Source organism: Gossypium hirsutum, chromosome A07 (assembly GCF_007990345.1).
Source record: "Gossypium hirsutum isolate 1008001.06 chromosome A07, Gossypium_hirsutum_v2.1, whole genome shotgun sequence".
NCBI lineage: Eukaryota > Viridiplantae > Streptophyta > Magnoliopsida > Malvales > Malvaceae > Gossypium > Gossypium hirsutum.
This window is the reverse complement of record NC_053430.1, coordinates 23,533,525-23,553,598: the sequence shown is the minus strand read 5'-3', so window position 1 is coordinate 23,553,598 and position 20,074 is coordinate 23,533,525. Positions and strand designations below refer to the sequence as shown.

General features: G+C 32.4%; 2 long non-coding RNA genes across 2 annotated transcripts; both read right to left on the bottom strand.

Moving 5' to 3' along the window:
* Positions 1-1,341: 1,341 nt before the first annotated feature.
* Positions 1,342-3,726, bottom strand: LOC107953247 (uncharacterized). The gene is made up of 5 exons (XR_005930523.1): positions 3,590-3,726; positions 3,396-3,452; positions 3,237-3,318; positions 1,663-1,755; positions 1,342-1,540 (listed from the first exon to the last, which is right to left on the bottom strand). It is a non-coding gene; the product is annotated as an uncharacterized lncRNA (long non-coding RNA).
* Positions 3,727-3,788: 62 nt separating this feature from the next.
* LOC121232224 (uncharacterized) lies at positions 3,789-5,964 on the bottom strand. The gene is made up of 3 exons (XR_005930524.1): positions 4,765-5,964; positions 4,016-4,092; positions 3,789-3,809 (listed from the first exon to the last, which is right to left on the bottom strand). It is a non-coding gene; the product is annotated as an uncharacterized lncRNA (long non-coding RNA).
* Positions 5,965-20,074: the final 14,110 nt, after the last annotated feature.

Below are 20,074 nucleotides of genomic sequence, written 5' to 3'. Positions count from 1 at the left end.
CATAATTTTATTTTTATATATTACATATACAAACAATTATATTTATTAAGTATGAAAATAAATTAATGTATTTATTTTTTAAAATGTGTCCGTTTGAATTAAAATTAAAGCTTTATATATATATTTGAACCACAATTAAAGTTTCATGTATATAATTGTACTAAATCAAAGTCCATGATCAAATTATATATTGAACTAAAATTCGTGCATAGTTTTAAGATTTTTCCATTTGCTTCATCTATATTATTGGATAGTTTACTTCTCCGCTACAGATTAATTAATTGTGGTTTTCCTTTCTTCTTTCAAATTTTTTTTTCATTCATTTAAATTGGATTTTAAACATTATAATTTCATACATTTCAATCTTGACTTTAGCTACTCTTGGTTGAGTTACAACTTAATATAACTGCTACTCTTCGATTTTCTAGTAACCTAACTCCTTAAACTCCTTGATTTCTTAGTTGTTTTTGCTCTCAATCCCTCCTGTTTCTTGAAATTCTTGTTTCTTCTCAATGGCTCATGTTAAAATCACCTCCTATGAAAAGTCCCAACAAACCCAATAGACTACTGAGTCATCTCAGCAACATGTGACATCTGCTAAGACTCCAGTGCAACAACTATTTGGCACTGCTGTTGGCATTAGTCAAGTGCTATCACCTAAAACGAAGTCCCAATCATCAAATCCTATTCCTGGTGATGATCGAGTTGAGATTATTGTAGAATCCATTAATAAAGAAGTTCCAATGGAAAGAGAGAAAGGATCTGTGAACCCTAACATGGATACTGAGCCTTCTACAAATGTTAAGAAGGCAATTGCTGAAATTGATGATCTTTTCACTGCAGCAAAATTGACTTTTAGCGGCGTTTTTTAAGGTCTTTAGCGGCGCTTAAAAGCACCGCTAAAACTATTAGAAGCGCCACTAAAGTTTACGGCGTTTATTTGAAAAAACGCCGCTAAAGATCATTACCATTAGCGGCGCTTTTTCCACAAATGCCGCTAAAGATCATAACCTTTAGCGGCGCTTTTCCCACAAACGCCGCTAAAGATCATGACCTTTAGCGACACTTTTCTTACAAATGCCGCTAACAATCATGACCTCTAGTGGCGCTTTTCCCACAAACGCCGCTAAAGATCAAGACCTTTAGCGGCGCTTTTTTCAAAAACGCCGCTAAAAGTCATGAAATTCAAAAAAAAAATATTACAAAATATTATAAAGGTCATGAAAAATATAAAAAATTTAAAATTCATTATTTCAATTTAATTTTAATTTATTCAAATAAATTGATTTCAATTTGATTCACTGTTTGTAAGTTAGAAAACTATAATCATCTGAACCAAACTAAATTTAAATTTTTTTATTTTATAACTAATTTCTTTTACAAATATAAAAATAAAAACAATATTTAAATTAGTAAAAAAATTAAAATACTTTATACAAATATATTTATATATTAAACGGTTGTGTAGCACAAGGAAACTTTGCTCGGGCACAATGTAAAGGAAACCTAGATCAGCTCCTTTGACATAGGGTCCAATGCCCTGCATATGACCATCCACAAGGGATTTTCCTTCAATTCATATAGTTTTGAAAACTCAACAAAATAATTTTAAGTTGCAAGTCACATCATATTATTAGCATAAAGTTCTGAATATTTTATTACCTTGCCATTAAGTTGGAGAAGTTCGCCATCGACCCATCGCGGGTTACGGAAACCAAATTCTGCTATTCTTCCCTGACCTTTGTAACATGCAACCTATATTTTAGAGTTTTCCCATCAATTAGAAGTCTCAAAAGTATGAATTAACGTCCTCAATACAAGGTTCTAAATAAAGTCAAATGAATGAGATAGTAGAGATATTTCAAGCAAACCTTACACCAAATTCAATACATTGACATACATTGTTCATATTGAACACAATATATCAGATAGCATTACTTCTCATAATGCAACCTAGGGAAGAAAATGAAAGAATTCAATAACAGGGTTCATGCCTTGGTCTGTATGAGCATTAGAGCATGCTTAATGGTTTACTGAAAACGTCCAATAGATAGATTGAATTAATCAAAAATTTTCTGGTAAGTAGCTTTTCATGGTCATAGGATGGGATTTTTGTAGCCCTGGAAGGTGAGCTGGTACTATTCGTAGAACTTCCTTTAGCACGCTGCAAATAAACTACCTGCAACAGAGTGTATTAGAAGACTTTAGATCACTTTACAGGAGATATACATCACACACTGGTTAAGAGATGCCGAAGACTAACATGCAAATAGATACATAACATGTGTATATGCATCCAGAAACCAACTTACAGTTATATAAAATGAAAATATCATGTTCCAAACTTACACAGGAATAACATTACACGTCTAAGAATATCCATGTTCAGGCAGATTTACCACACAAAATATTTAATCCAGAATTTCAAGATTCCATGGACCAAATTATATAATCCAAAAAATTTATCCTACTGCAGCAAGGCTCAGTTACTGAACAAACACACCCAGAGCTGTTTCATGATGCGAAACAGAGAAAGCAGCATGCAGTAAAGCACTTATCCAAAAGCAATTCAGATATGGTGTTCGTGAAAAAGATGACAAGCAAAACACACAAAGGAAGCCCCAATTAAGTACTTAGATAAACACTTATGAACAGTATATCTAACCATGAACTATAACTGAAAGGTCCTTGAGCCACTGTTGTACCAAGATCTTCCTAGCCAAGGAAAACATGCTCTCTTTCTTTCTTTCTGTTCATTCTCTACTTTACCCGAAAAAAAAAGACTGATTCTAATTAGCAAGGCCTTCATTTTTCTGTTTATCTTATCAATCTGTAGACCCTTCTGTACTATGATTGGATCAGAAAGGAAGTTATGAACTATGATCGATAACCTAGCAGCTACTTAACCAACCTAATGGAATTCCAGAGTCAAAGTAGATTAACCCAAATCTCTCTCGAAGAGGTTCCACATATCTAAGACTCAAGATCCCTCCAAACGTGGTCGTACTAGTTGATGCCACTAAGGCATGGTGCCAAAGTATTTCAACTCATATCAATCAGCAAAAAGCCACACAAAGCAAACAAACCATACACAGCATTTAACTGCACTCATGACTCATGGTATCATTAAATACTCTGAATTCACCAAATTTTGAAGATGTCATAATTTAGAATCAATTTATGCCCCTTGCCCCAAACAAAAAATAATAATAAATAAAGGCACATTACTACTTTACCTGCATAAGATATATTTCTTCATCTTCTTTAACCACAAAAATCTCAAATAATGGAATTCCAGGTGACGCGCTGACCAACTGTCTGCAAGCAATCAGTAGTAAATAATTATCAATAATTTACGGTAGAAAGAACCTTAGTTGTGGAGAGATTTTTCTCACCTTGGACTGTAACTCCTAGCAACAAATCTACCTACGCCAGGTGTTATGCGTACTAATCTGCCAAATGTAAGAAAGATATAAAGAATCCTAGTGGAATAAATTATAGGTGATAAACATCAATGATACAGCCTCAAAATATTTGCTAAAACTTCAAACATGCATAAAAAAAATAGAACATCATTATCGGAATGTACCGAGAGTTCCACGAGATCCCGAGAGAGAGAACTCAGCACTTTGAGGGTTTTGTTTGTGGTATCTCCATTATTGTCTGTTCTGTAATTCAAGGACTGCATAGGCTCTTGATATCTTCTTCCTTGGCATACCAGTTTGGTATTATCTTGGACACATGGGGATAAAGATCCTTGTATGAATTTCAGATTGTCCCTTCCGTAACTCCCGCAACAACAGAAATATCTGCGCATTCATTTGTTCATTTTTCAGAGAAACATAACAGTAGCTCAAAATTTTTTGATGTCACTGTTCTTTTTTTTTAATTTTAATACACAAACACATTGCTTAGACACCATGTTGGGTTATTCGATATAAAACCTCAGCACCTAAAAGTAGTACATGAAACATCTTAATTTTAGTTAATAAGTAAGAAGGAAATAATATCAAACCTTTAAGTGGCTTCTTATCATCCGAAAGCTGTGTTATTATATAAATAACTGCAGCTGCAATTGATATAGGGCTCTGCCTGCGAAAATTATGCAACTTGTTAGCAAGTATATATTAAGTGAATAAAACATTCATCTTATCAAGCTCCAAGAGTTAAAAAAGCAGTAAAGATAAACAATGGGAGAAAATAAGATGACATCTGTGACCAGTCATGGAATAATGTAAAGGAGAATCATTTTATTTTATTTCTTTTCCTTTCAGTGTCTTTAAACTTTCCAAAACATGCAAAAGACAAGTAACCGAATTGAATGAACAATTTGGTTGCAAGGAACTACCTAATTGGCAAGAACATGGAATACCCGAACTATCAATGAAGTTGACTAATGATTTCGAGAAAATAAATAGCAAGATACTTACAAACATCCATATTCCCAAAAGGTGTTGGTTCTCACTACCAGCATTTCATAAGTCACCATTATAATAATAATCTTTAAAAAGTATGCAATTATTGCAAAATCTCAACCATAATTGTCAGTTACTGCTCTATCAGCTTCTTTTTCTTTAGTTCACCATTCGAATAATAACTCAAACATTTCTAATTCTTTCCCAATCAAGCAGTTAATCAACTTAAATGCCTCTAATAATTAAACAAAATAAAGTCAGCAGCAACCATAAATGGTAAGAAAAAATAAATAATTCAATATTCAACCATGGAAATGCTCCCAAACATATGGCAAAGAGAGGAACTCACCATGAAGTCACCAGCATGTATGGCTCCCATCTCCAAAATACATCTGTCCATCTCCAAAATACACTAAGCCCATACATGGTGAGACTCAAACTAGGGATCTCAAAGTCCCATAGCCTCCTCCTTGCCCTTAAACCAAGACGTCACTGGCAACCCTAAATTAGCTTGAAACAAATACTTCAAATGCAAAATAATTTTCTTTTAGAAACATAAACATGCTCACTGTTAATGGTGATCTTTAGAAGACAATCATTGAGGAGTAGAATCCTAGGTGTAGAGATTCCATGAAAATTTAAGAGGCCAGATGAAGAGAAATTATTTCAAATTATAGAGCATTGCATCCTAGCCTTCTATTCCATAGTAACTTCCTATGGTTACTTAAATCTTTATGTTTTATGGCTTGCTGATACATATAAAGGATAAAGTCTTAGTTCTTATACAACTAAAATAGTGTCCATATATAAAGATAGTCAAATATTAAGTAAAATAATAAATATATCAAACAATAATGTATAATTGTCCAGTAACTTTTCCTATCTATTGATGGTAGAGCTCTAGTTACATCTACAAGTCTATAAATCATACACCCTTACCAACAATTTTGAGTAATAAACAAGATGATTTCTTTTCTAGCCATCAACCTTAATCATCTTTAACGTTAACAGCAGGATTCGCAGGAATGTTAACATACCCCATTTTTTTAGGGCTAAATTCTTCGTCAGACTCATCATCCTCATGGTACTCGCAACGGGCCGTGAAGATAATCCATACCAAGTAAATAGCGGCGGCAGTGAGAGAGCCACAGCCGACGCCGAAGAGGAGAGCGACGACGACGCTGAGAATGTCCCTACTACGATCACGAAGGGAGTTGAAGGCGTGGAGGGCTTGGGATCGGCGGGCATGGATAAGGGGTTCAATTGACCAATCTCAGTGAAGATATTTCAAACAACAATATAAAGTCCGAGCAACACATCCAATAAGCAAACATATCAGAGAGAGAACATCATGGAGTTGCCAATTTGGGGAAATTGGGGGAAAAAATAAAGAGAATCGGGGTAGGGGAGAAATGGTTTGGGAAAAATAAAATGGGAAAGAAAAGAGAAGAAATTTCAAGTGAAATTTTAGGATTTCTTTGGGGAGGGGGGAGGGAACCGATTTTGGGGAAAGAAACGAGGGAAGAAAGAAAGATTTCTTGTCAAATTTTGGGATTTCGGGGGGAAGGGGGGAATGAAAAAGTCTAATGCATTTTGGGTAACAAGACGGCACCGTTTTGTGTAAAAAATTTTGCGGCGTTTTTTTTTTTGCGGCATTTTTAATAAAAAAAGCCACAAAAAGTCATTTTCTCACTTTTTTGCTCTGTTAAAAATTTTTTATTTTGTTTATATATATAAACTTTATCATTATCTCTTAAATAATTTACATTATATTTAATTATATGTATACACCTAAATTTTGATAGAGATACATTTCAGAATTATATATGAATTTCGGTTTAATGTGTAATTGTAGACTTGAAATTCTAATTGTGGTTTAAATGTATAGTTAAAACTTTAATTTTGATTTAATCATACACATTTTAAAAAATAAATACATCAATATATTTTTATATTGAATAAATATAAATATTTATGTATGCAATATATAAATATAAAATGATGTTATATCAATAATTGTGTTCATAATTTATACTTTTGGGATTTAACCCATTTTGATATATATATTTTTAAAATAATAATTTATATTTATCTTATTTAGATTTATATTATAAAAAAATCCAAGATACACATGTTAAGTAGTTCACTATATTTACCCCTAAATCCAAAACCCTAAATCATAAATCCTAGACCGTAAACCCCAAACATTAACCTATAATTTAAACTAGCGCCACTAAAAATGCACCTATTGCGATGTTTAGGGTTTTAGGTGTTATAGTTTAGTGTTTAGGGCTTGTTAGGGTTTAGGGGTTTACTATTTTAAGGGTTATAGATTGGTGTTTTATGTTTTTTTGGGGTTTAGGATTTTAAGAGTTATATGATTTTTAGCGGCGTTTTTCCAAAAGCGCTGCTAATGCTCTAGTCTTTAGCGGCATTTTACCAAAAGCGCCGCTAATGCTCTGTTTTTAGCGGCGTTTTTGCTAAAACGCCGCTATTGCTCAGTTTTTTATAATTTTTGCGGCGTTTTTTGATAAAAACGCCGCTAAAACCCTATTTTCCTGTAGTGTTTAGCGAATCCACTTGTTCCTGAGCGTGTGCAAATGTCTGTAGATCGCATTAAATCACCCATTCAAGCGATCATTCAACAAGGTGATCCTGAATATTCTCCTGCTATCGATCCTCCTCTGAATGAAGTTGACACTAGTCCATCGTCCCTGGTCAGAGATTTTGTGACAAATATTACCGAACCTATAGTTAATCTTGTTATTGACGAGAACCCCACTGCTAAAGAAACATCTAAGAATGTTGAGGCTGAGGGAAAACTTGTGATTACAGGAGTGACCATTGGTCCAAACGCCGGTGCTAATGCAGTTGGACATCGAAATACACAATCAATGCTCACCAAGGAAATCAAGCAGAGCTATAAAGCTTCAAAAGGAAAAAACGACTCCAGATAAAAGGAAATCTCGTTTGTTCCCTTCTGCTCCAATGAGAAGAAAAAGGCCTAACATCCCTCTCTCTCCCAAAGCAAAGACCGTCTTAGGGAAAAGAGCTACCAAGCCTGTAGAACCTTCAATAAAGAAGGACCAAACTTTTTTCTCCACTACTTGTACCAACAAGTATTTGCTCTTTACAAAGAAAATTTTCATAGAAGAACATAATATTGGTGAGAGGAGCTTTTGGGATAGAGGCATTGATGTTATACTTGAGAAAATGATCTGCTATAATTAGTTGCCTTGTACACCAATGGTGTTCATCTCACTTGGCCACAAGCAACTGAACTATAAGCCTCCACTTTGGAGCTTACATATGCTGGCATGTTTGCCATTGCTACCGAGAATTGGGTTCCCAACATCTAGAGGAATATAATCATCAAGAAGATGGTCACTCTCCTACGAAAGATTTGTAATGTAATTCAGTTCAATTTGGGGAACTTATCTTTTACGAGATCATCAAGCATGCAAGCTGAGTGTACCAAGCATTACCTTTGGCATTGCTTAAATTTGTTTGCAAATATTGATTTTCTTTTAATATCAATTTTTATTAAATAAATATAAAATTCTCTAAAACAAACTATTGATAAACCATATATAAATAAGTTATTGTAATAAGATTCAATTGTTCGTAAAAAAAAGATTTAGTAGTTGTTCAGTATGATAGATCAAGGTATAATAAAAATGAATTTAATAAATTGTCATAATTTTATTTAAAAAATGAGAGTAAAAAAATATTAAAGTAACTAACCTAGTGAAAAAAAAATTCTATGAGGATGATAACTTAGTATATTGTAAAAAAATTTTAGAGGAGAACTAAGATATAATTGATTGTTTGTGTATCTGGATTTGCAAAGCAAAATCAATATTTTGAGTATTTATATATTGTTTTACATTTATGTATTAATTTGCAATTATTTTACTTTATTCACATGGATTCAGCTTTTTGAATGGAGTGAATAAATCAAGTTCCATTTAATTGTTTTAGATCTTGATTTGGTATATTAGAAGATAAACAAGTTATTGTTATTGACTTAAACAGTGAGAAAGAGAAGTTGAACCATAAATAATGAGAACGGCCAAATAGTTTGATTATTATATTTTTGTGAATGACTACTATTCACTACAATTTCACAAACTAAAACTGTAAAAGAATATCTTATTCTGCAGTGATTGTTCTCTACTCATTTCTTCTTTCCTAGCTACATCTATTTCAAAATCACATGCTTTTTCACTATACAACAGCAATTTAATTAGGTTCGTTTTGTTATCCCATGACCTTGCCATCACTTGTTTGCCTTTCTTTTAGTTTTGTCTTAATGGGTTTATTTTTGCGCAGCTAATTAATGGAAAAAAATAAATAGATGAAGTGTTATTGAATTTCGATATTAAGGATATATTCCAATTTGATTTACTATCCATGGTTATACTTTCTTTTGATCTTATATGATTCCATTATATGATCATGTCAATGTTTTGTTTTTCATGGCATTATTGCTACTTCCTCAACTTCCGAATTTGAAAGACATCTTTGAAACTATTCAGTTCACACCATTCTTTATAGTTTTACTTGTAGCCAACCATGAGTTATGAATTCTTTAGTTAACTTCTACCTTCAAAATAACTGTCACACCCCAATCTAGAAATAAAATCTGGATAATTGAAGTTCTTAGGTTACTTAGTTTCTTTTTTTTATTATTTTATTTTTCCTATGGCAATTATTTAGTATCAAGTTGTAAATATTTGGGTTGAAGCGAGCCTTAGAGTAATTAGAGGATACTTATATGGCTGGTTGGGGAATATTTGAAGTGGAATTGGATGGTTGAGATTTAACTACACGATTTTCTAATGGAAAACATAATGGTGGAGTTAATAAAATTTTATAATGTTTACTAGGTTCTAGAGAGGAGGGCAAGAGGAGGGGTATAAAAGGGGGACTCTTTCATTCTCTCAGGGAGGATTCAGGATCCTTCTTCCATTTCTTCTCTAGTTTGCTTTGCAAGCGATAGAAAAGGGAATAGAAGAACAGTCTACATGTGGGTAGAAACAAACATTTTAGCTTGAGTAATGGAGATTATGGCAAGCCACTGATAACAAAGGAGAAGGACCAAGCGACAAAGGAGAAACTAAACAGGGGAAGGTGTTACCACAATCGCGGATGTGTTTTACGAGGTAAGATGCATGTTGGTTGTGAGCACAAGTTATAGTATTGATGAATTGTTGATGAGAAAAACGTTATGGTGTATGATGATTTCTAAATTGTCCCCCAGTTACTTTAAATACATGTTTTGGTGAGTTTTCTGCTGAAATGTTGATAGATGTTGGGTGTGAAAAAAGTATGCCTGGTTGTAAGCATAAGCTTGTTGTATTGATAAGTTGTTACTGGTAAAGTACTATTAGATTATGTATTATTGATGAATGCATGATATGAGTTATTTTGGTAAAAATGAATGGTATGAGGAGTATAGATGGATGTAAAGATGAATGAATGAATGAATAAGGAGATGTCATGTTGTGCACTTTGTGCCACATGCTATTTAGCTTTGTGGAGGTTCGGTTGGTTGTATGGGGATTTATGAGCACAAGTACGTGATGACTCTACGAGGTTTCTTCTCAATTATGAGACTTTGCAGAGTCTAAGGCTTCAAGCCTCATGTATGTATGCAAGTCTTATGGCTATGGGCATACGCAAGTTATGACGGCCCGCTAAACTTCTCCTCATGTTTCAAGTTATGACGGTATGTTGGATGTGTCCTCAAGTTTCCATGCTAAGCCTATACGCTGAATTCCGCCATATAAAAATCCAAGGGACTATCTTTTAAGTAATAGTCCGCAAGGATTAATCCATGTATGGGTTCGCAAGGACTATTCCATGTATGAGTCTGCAAGGACTATTCCATGTATGAGTCTGCAAGGACTAGTATTCAATCAGAGTCTGCAAAGACTGTTACCAGCATGAGTTCGCGATATTTCTCATCAAGAATGAATCCACATGCATGCTTCCGCCAAGGATGAATCCGTGTATATAAGTTCGCAAAACATGTCCTCAAGTTTACAAGTTAAGACAGTCCACAAGACATTTTTTTTCAAGCATGTCTGCAAAGACTATTTCCCAAGCATGTGTACAAGTATGCATATGCAATGACCGCTTTCAAGCATGTGTTCGCAGGGTATGAATTTGCATATCTAAGTCTGTTAAACATGGCCGCGCATGTTCAAGTTCATAAGGCATGAAGTCATACGTCAAAGTCCATCAATTAAGAATTAATGAAAATTACCTTCAAGAGTGAGTCAGATGGGATTAATCCTTACGTATAAATCCACAATAAAATTATATGTCAAGATTCTCTGCATATGACTTACCCACGGAATATGATTACAAGAAACCTTTAAGTATGACATTGCTAATTCGAAAGACGTGTCAACCTGCAAGCTAAGATAGCGTATGGATTATGTCAATGAGAGCCCTATGTTAATGCACAGCCTGCTTGTGCTAGTGGTATACTGAGTTAGATGACACTCCGAAGAGGGACAAAGTCAGAATCCTTAAAGCTAGTGTGAGCTTGATTTCCCTTAATGATAACATGCGTACATTTGGGGGCGAATGGTAGGATTTAAGCTCAGGGTCATAATTGTTCTTGTAATTGAACTACAGGACGTGCTGTGGGTCTAATGCCATAAGAATGTCGTATTGTATTGATTCGCATTTGGTTAATTTACTCATGAATATGAAAATCTTTTAACTCACCCTTATGGATATGTGGATTGTGCTTTTTAGTGCACAAGCAAGTGGAAATCACACGGTGGCATATTAAGTTCATTTCAGTCTATGAGTAGCATCCTCATTTGGTTGATTGTTCGGCTAAACAATTGGGTCGAGCGAGGGGTGTTACAATAACCAAAACAAATCAAAATTATAGTGGTCATGTTTTGGGAGAAATACAATCTTTCCCAACCAAACAAAATACTCAGTGCAAATTTGTGGGTATTGACACATAGGTATTTCAAGGTTATGGAAATACAAACTATTTCTATATTATTAAACTTATAAAATAATTTTTGAAATAATTATTATTAATTTTCACTTGTATATCTTCAATGATTCATAACAGATCAATGACATGCATTTCTATATTAAAGGTTTTTATGCACTTATATTTGCCCCACTAATAAAAGAAGTTTGTATCCAATTCATTAGTAGATTCCAAGTGAAAAACAAGTTCAACTATAATGCATTCATCAGAGATTACAGCATATGTCTAACTAGAGCAACCCAACTTCACAAACTTCATAAAGATACAAGTTTGTTCTCTGGACACTATTTTCACTTTACCTCATTGCTCTATGTATGAACGTATTAAGTATGACAAGTATTTAATAAGTTTTCTTCAACAACATTCATTACCCTTCCTTATACAATATTATGTGGTAACATAATTCAAGTAATATAATTTAATTTTTTTATACAGATGTTATTAAGATAATTTCGTCCATTACACCTGTTACAAAAATAAGATTTGAGTAACAAAGCTAATAATGTAGGGAAACATGACATTTTTTCATTCAAGATGAGAGGTATGAGACAAACAAAATTAAAATTAACATTTTAGAAAAAAACAAATTTTGAATATTCCAACTAATACTCTACCTTACTTATCAATGACTTGAAGCCTCAAGTTGTTATAGTTGTGTGACCCAAATTCCTGTTAAAATAAAATACAAATGGAAAGATAAGGAGATTTGTGAGGGTGAAGGTCGCAGCCCATAATAGATCCCCCAATAAGCAAAATATTGGATTGAGGTCGCAACTAGGGGTGTTTTAACCTTAGTGCATTACTTCTATTACACTTTGATTAGAATATGGTTTTACAAACATATAAATAGACATAGTGTATACTCCTCTTGTATCATTCGAATTCGACATAATGAATTTTCTTCTCCTCTACCCTTGGTTTTTTTCCCGAAAGAGTTTTCACCTAAAATTTTGTCTGTTCTATTTTTTCTTTTTCTTTGTGTTTCATTGTCATTATCGACGTTCAATTTTCACACAAGTCCTTATATGTGCAAGGTTATTGGTGAAAAAGTACATGAGTATGTTTTGTTCAATTTCATTATTTTACATTTTCTAACCACATCCAACTTTATATACTAAATAATTATTCAATGAAATTAGGTGACAAACATTGCCCAAAACTCAACCACTAAATTTTACCTAGACCTTGATATTCTTGAATCAAATAAGCTCAAACAACGATATATTTTAATAAAAATTTTACAAATTATTTCACATTTATATGTTGTTATTCATAACTTCACCTTGCCATCATCAAATTAGTTTAAAAGATGATCCAATTGAAGTGAAATTCCTTCCTCAAAAAGAAAATCATCAACAAGCGTGGACTTAACAAATGCAAAAACAAATTGTAATAATAGTTGAGTTACTCAATGTACAAACCAACAATAACAAGGTGCACTTCCTAAAATTTGATTACTTGAATTCAAATCTTACTCACAAATCACTCATGATAACAAAAAAACAAATCAAATCAAAGCTAAGATAAGGTTGTCTTTAAATTTTGCCAAACCTAATTGTGTTACATTGCATTAAAATAACGTTACTAAATCTCAATTAGTTATATATGTTTCCAACATTTAGTAGTTGCTTACCATTTCTATTACAATCTTTTTCATTCTTGCTTTGATAGAACCTGATATTCTAGGTAGGTATCATATTTACTAAGAACTAATAATATAATCGCTACTTCATCAACTTCATACCATATTGCTAGCAATGCTTATTGTAAACTTATTGTGTTACCATATTGATTACCCCTTTTCACTAGAGCTCTTCTTACCTTTTTACTTGGGCATACTTTACTATTTCTATCCTTTAATATACCCTTTACTATCTACTACATTTCATAGCTTGCAGAAGTTATTCCAAAAAAGGAAAAAAAAAACAGTCATGTTCACTTTAGAGTTTTTTTTTGACACATTTGAAGCACTTATTTACAATTTGGGTAAATTACTCTTTCACTTCTTGCCTTTTTGTAATAACTTGATTTCTAGTGGTGCCAGAAAATGTTATTTTGGAACTCCATTTTCGTAAATCGAGTTCATAAATATTAAATATGAATATTTACGGAGTTGTTATAACAACATATTAGAGTTTGGTCTGGTAATTTTGTTGAGTTAATAATTAATTTAGGTGTAGGGACTAAATTATAAAAGTCCAATTATTATAGGTTTTTAATTGGCCAAAGACTTAAAAGACTTAAATTGAAATTAGTCAATGGCTCAGGATGGTAAATAAACTATTTTGTTACATCAAATAGTGGATGATGATGTTAACTTCCACTATTTTTTATTAATGATGATTACGATTTAATTAATTAATTTAGGTTAACTAAGATTTAATCCAAGTATAAAAAGGTGAATTAGTGCAAAGTTGTCATGTTTCTTTCTTCTTCTCCATCGTTTAAGCTTAAAAACCTAAGGAAAAACATTTTTGAAGCTCAAAGCATTCGACCCTTGATTGGTAAGCAATTTCAAGTCTTTTTCTTATAATCTTTTTTATGTTTTTGAGGTCATGTTAGCTTGATTTAACTAGCCCATGTACCAATTTGTAAAACTATTAATGTAACGTCCCCCTACCTGAGACCGTTGCCGAAGTCAAGCAGGAGACATTACAAAACTTATCTTATCACTTAAATAGTTTTTATAGTAAACTATCCATCTGCGTCACAGTCGCTAAAAAAATCATATCTCGAGTTACGAAACTCTAAATCCAATTACGTAAATTTTCCCTGAAACTATACTCATATATCTACTTACTAATTTTTTTCTAGAATTTTTGGTCAGGCCAATTAGTACAGTTTATTAGAAAAAGTCTCTCCTGTTTCAGGGTTCGGCTACTCTGACCCTTGTGCACTACGAATCAAATTTCTTCCTGTACAGAAATCCAATGACTATGCCATTTGTTTAAATTAAAAATAGACTCAATAAGGAATCCATACATATAAAGTTTGAGTCCTAATTCTTAATACAAAATTTATGGTGAATTTCTAAAGTCAAAATAGGGAATCCAGAAATTGCTCTAACCCTGTTTCACCAAAACGTAAATATCTCATAAAATACAACTCTTTTACCTATTTTGTTTCTTCCATATAAAAATAGATTCATTAAGCTTCAATTACATATTTTATTCATCATCTAATTCACTTTATACTATTTTTGGTATATTTTCAAAGTTGGACTACTGTTACTGTCCAAATCTATTTTAGTATAAAATGTTGATAACTAAGTTTATAACATCTTCATTTCTTCTCTCTACAATATTTACCAACACTTCCTCTTATTACTCTTCACTAACATATCAAAACATACCATACTTAAGGTTTTGGTAACATTTACAAAACATACCAAAATATCACTTAACAACTTAGATACTTTCAAAATGACCAAAAGACATCCTAGGTACAATGCCATTTTCCAAAAAGATAGAAACTTCACCAATTTGAGTTCGGGGATCAGCTTGTATGCTGAGTCCTTATACTTTTGTACCTAGCCTGCGCACGGAAACAAACCATACGCTGAGAATACTCTCAGTGGTATTTTTATAAACAATAGCTTAATCAACTTTAAAACATGGTAATTCAAACACATTATTGCTATTATTCAATATCAATCAGTACTTTAATAATCTTTACTTTATTTACCCTTATTAACATAACTCGGACTCTAACGGATACACGGATCCAACCCACACTCCGGGATAAGCACATAGTGCTTCATCGGAACAAATCCGGAACTTTAACATTATAGTACACAAAGTACTTCATTGGAACAAATCCGGAACTTTAACAGTAGTCGACACATAGTGTCTCATCGACTCAATGTCGGAATATCCCAATACTTCCAATTCCTATGACATGTCAACTATATCCGACTAGCCTGACACTGTTAATAGGGTATTCAAAATCACATTCATTTCAATATGGTAAAAATACTTACCTCATTCACATTTTCATATAATATAAATATCAAATATAGCAATAACGATTAAGCTCGGTTTATAGAAATACAAACCACTATTTATCGAATTTAATCGATATCTTCGTTCACTTTCTCTTTTCCCTTCTTTGATGACGTATCCGGTGCTACGTTTGCTACTAACAATCATACAATTAAAAATCATCAATATACTAATTCATAAAACACATTTTCACTTTCTATCAAACTTTTACAAAAATTCCAATTTCGTTCTTTTTCCATTACTAATCTTTTTTCTTTAACTTAAGCTTCATATTCTCTTTTAATCAACTCATTAACAATTTCTAACTCATAAAATTCATTATAAAACATAAATTTTGAGCTCTATTCAACTTAATCCTTATTTAAACCTAACTTAGAATTCTTTTAATAAATCACTCAATTTTCACTTCTAACTTCAATTTCTATCAATTTAACCCATAAAACCTCAATTTATTCAACTAAATCAATATCTAAAAATTTCTATTTTTCTTCATTTTAACCTCATACATGTAGAACTTTGAATTAGGCATCCATAAACATAAAAATTATAAGAAAATAAGCTAAAACATCTTACCAATCAAGCTTTAGGGCCTTAATCCTCAAATTTCCCTTTTCTATTTCTTTCTTTCTTTCTTTCTTTCTTTCTCACGTTTGCTCTCTGTAACTCTTTCTATCTTTCTTTCTTTCTTTCTTTCTTTTTAACTTACTCATAAATCTATATTCAATATAATAATATTAATAATATAATATTATTCTAATAAAATAACTTAATCTATAAGAAAAACTACTTTAACACATTTAATATATTTACCAACTATTACAAATGTTATATCATACATTCACACACATGGCACTTAGGGTCTAATTGCTAGATTAGTCCCTTTACTAATCTTTAATCTATAATTAAACTTTTATACCGTATGCAATTTAGTCCTTTAAACTAAATTCAAGATACTTCACTTAATTAAACACTAAATAACCATTCAACTATAATTCATAAATATTTCTAATAAATATTCATGAATTAATTTCACGGAAACAGTACTCAAGACTCAATTTCTGATACCGTAACTTTCGGTTCATTACAATTAATTTTTTTTAAAGTTGTCATTGTTGATTTCTTGAATAATTTGGTGTTAAATTGATAGATTTAAGCTTAGATTATGAAAAAAAGATTAGATTGTAACATTTATTTGTTAGTTTTGTACATAAGAACTAAAGTGAATAAAATGCAAAATTGTTGTGAAATTTAGTATAAACAGAAAGTATAGGGTCCCTGATGAATGAAATTGAAGTTAATTTTTAAATCAAGACTCAAAATTGAAAGTTATGACTATTTCGAATTTAGAGACTAAATTAAATAAAATATAAAACTTTAGGGGTATTGAAAAATGAGATTTCATAGGTCCATACATGTCATGGCATAATATCTAAATGTTTGGTATTGATGAATTGTATGGAACAATTGTATAGATCAAGAATTGGATCAAACTGGAGGTAATCGAGAAAAAGCCAAAATTGTTGGTTAGTCCTTATAGGATCAACTTGTTTGGTGTTTTGATCAGGTAAGTTCATTCTGTATTTATTTGCTTAGGTTGTTATGAGTTTTAATTTTTTTTTTGTGTGTGTGTGTATGTGTTTGGTTGTGAATTGGTAAGATCAAGCTAGAACTGGACTAAATTGAAAATTGATGTTTATATGTGTAAAAGATGCCCATGTGAACTTAGTAAAGGTTAGGATACGATTGGCATGGCAATAGGCTCTAGCACATGCTTGAATGAGATTGATTACAGATGTTACCAAGATCCATCATTTGTTGCAGATTCTCAGATATATGTGACACATGTTTAGCTCGGACAAGTAACATGATGTGTAGTTTTAAAGGTTTAGCCCAAATGGGTAACCTGACATGTATAATATTCAGCTTGAATGAGCAACTGGTGTGGTGTAGATACCTTTGTATCCAAGCTCATTTACTAGGGTTCATTCGGCGAATCAGTTTACATGAAATTGAGAAATTGAAATGGGATGAAATGAATTTAAAATTGAATGAATTGTGTAAGAAAAATTGATTGGAGTATTGCCTTTGATAAATATACATGTGAATGTAACATCCTTTGATTGAGTATGAATTTGATATTGTCACCAAATGTGACATGAAATGTCATGTTAAGTACTTGTGATATCATATGGTTTGATTATAAGTTAATGCTCACCTTGTTGATGTTTTGAATTGTCATGTCTAGCCAAACTATGCCAAGTTATGGTAGCTTATTGTATTTATATAAAAGATAAGCTAAGTTTTGTTTAATACTTATGAGCTTACTAAGAATCTTATATGCTTACCTAGTTTGTTTTCCCTTTTCCTTGTATATCGTCACCTTGCGAAACAGGTCAAGCCTGACTGTCTCAAAGCTTACACTATTATCAAATTGATAGCTATTTGATCATTTTGAGTCAAGGATTATGACATGTATATAAGTTTCTTAGTTTTACCTTAATTTCTAAAAGTCTTGATGAGTTGAACTTGTAATGAATATGGTATATGATGATGATTTTGAATGTTGGTTATAGCATATGAATGAATTAAGTTAATGCCTAGTTGAAAATAGTATGTTTGATTTTCATGCTTGAGATTTGCGTTGGTGAATGTTTAATTTAGTCCATTGACAAGGTTATGAAGGTTTTATGATTGAATTGTATATGTATGCAATAGTTGAGTATTGCTAAAGATGGTTGCCAAAATTGGATGGTAAATGAGATCAAATAGACTTAAATGTTGAATAGATGAGATGTATGATTTATTCTTGATTTTTTAAGCTTATGTTTAAGATATATAAGCCATAGGTGTGTATATGTGCATAAGTTTTGGTAATGAAAGTCTAATGGCATGTTTCAATGTGGTTTGGCGTAAGTGAAGTTTGGTAATTGAATGACTTGGTTGGTGTTTGGTTCGTGACTTTTTAAAGTTTAAATCTAATTGAGTATTAAGTATTATATGTTGGATAAGAATTTGAATGTGAATATTTGAACTTGATTGGTATGTTTTGGTAGGTTTTGAGTCAAATGGAAGTGACAATTTGATGAACATATTGATAGGTATGGTTGGAAGCTTTGATTTAGGTACCAAATTGTGCATTTTTGCCAAAAATAGGGGCCACGTATCGACGACCAACCTTCCTCATCACAACATCAACCTAAAGTAAGTAACGTCGTGATGTCGAGTGGCCTAAGGTCGTTGCGTGACTCACTGTTTGACGACGTTACGGCGTCAACCCTAAATTTCTAAAACTTTGCAATTTGGTCTTAATTCATGCTTGGGTTGACAAGAGAGCTTTTATAAGCTTGATTAAGACTCAAAATAGATTGTTAAGCGTAAATTGAATATGAATAATGTTTAATCGCATGGATGATTGATTGATTGATTTCTGTATATTTGATTGTTGTTGCTCCAGCAACGAATGTAGCATTCTATAGGTTGAACCTGGTGATCGGGTCGAGCGAGGGGTGTTACACTTTTAATTCTTTTAAGTTATTCCATGCCTTATTGTTTAACTTTTTTCTTTATAATTTTTTATATGTTAAAGAAAAAGTTGATTTTAAATAAATTATCTCTATATTTTAAGATTTTACTTAATTGAATTAACTTTTAGGGTAAATTACACCAACAGTCACTCAACTTTAGGGTAGCTGACAAAACAGTCACTCAGGTTTTAATTTAGTCACTCAACTTTCGAAAAATAGTAAAATAGTCACCACTAACCATTTTTTGTTACGTTTGTAACGAAGCTACCATTTTCCATTACAGACTTAACGGAAATGCCATTTTCTATCCCTCTCACTCTTCCCCACCATCCCTCTCTCTATCACAAGCCCCTTTATATTTTTGCAGACCTCCCCACTCTTGCCCTCTCCCCCTTTTCCCCTATTCATTCTTCACCATCATCCCTAAGGAAAATGAACCCCAAGAAGGCAGCAATATAAAGCGTGGCCACAAAGATACTTAAGGGCTTAAACGTGGCCACAAAGACCAACCCTTTACGTTGTATGCACCATGCTTGCACGCCGAATGTTACTACATTTCCAAATAAAGCCTGAAACGAAATTGGTTTAGTTACTAAGCTTCGATTTGCCAAAATGAAAAAGCTAATATGGGGAGTTAATGAAAAAGCTAATATGGGGAGTTGCAGTCTGCTTATTGAGTAGACTACAGAAATGAGCTCGATATGAGGACTCAACATCCAAGCGTTTGGGTCTCTTTCAAAAATCAAAGTAACCAATGTAAATTGAATGGTCCCAAAGAGGCAATATAAGTAAACCAACGTTATCTCTGATGGATACCTTTTCAGAATTATAGCCTTCAAATTTAGTAGGGAAAGTATCAGTTTGAAGTAGCCAAAGTGTAATGGCCTAAATTCAAGGTTATCGGAACAATGATTTCGTAACCATAGATCCGATTTAAAGAGAAATTTATTTCAATATTTTTGCTTGAAAATTTATATGATAGGAAAATCGTATGAAAATATTGATAGGAAAATTTTATCGATTTAGTGATTAGTTAGAAAAAGAAATTATTGAAGAAATTGGGTAAAATAAGGTATCGGGACCTCTATCTAGTAAAAACGAGTCGAA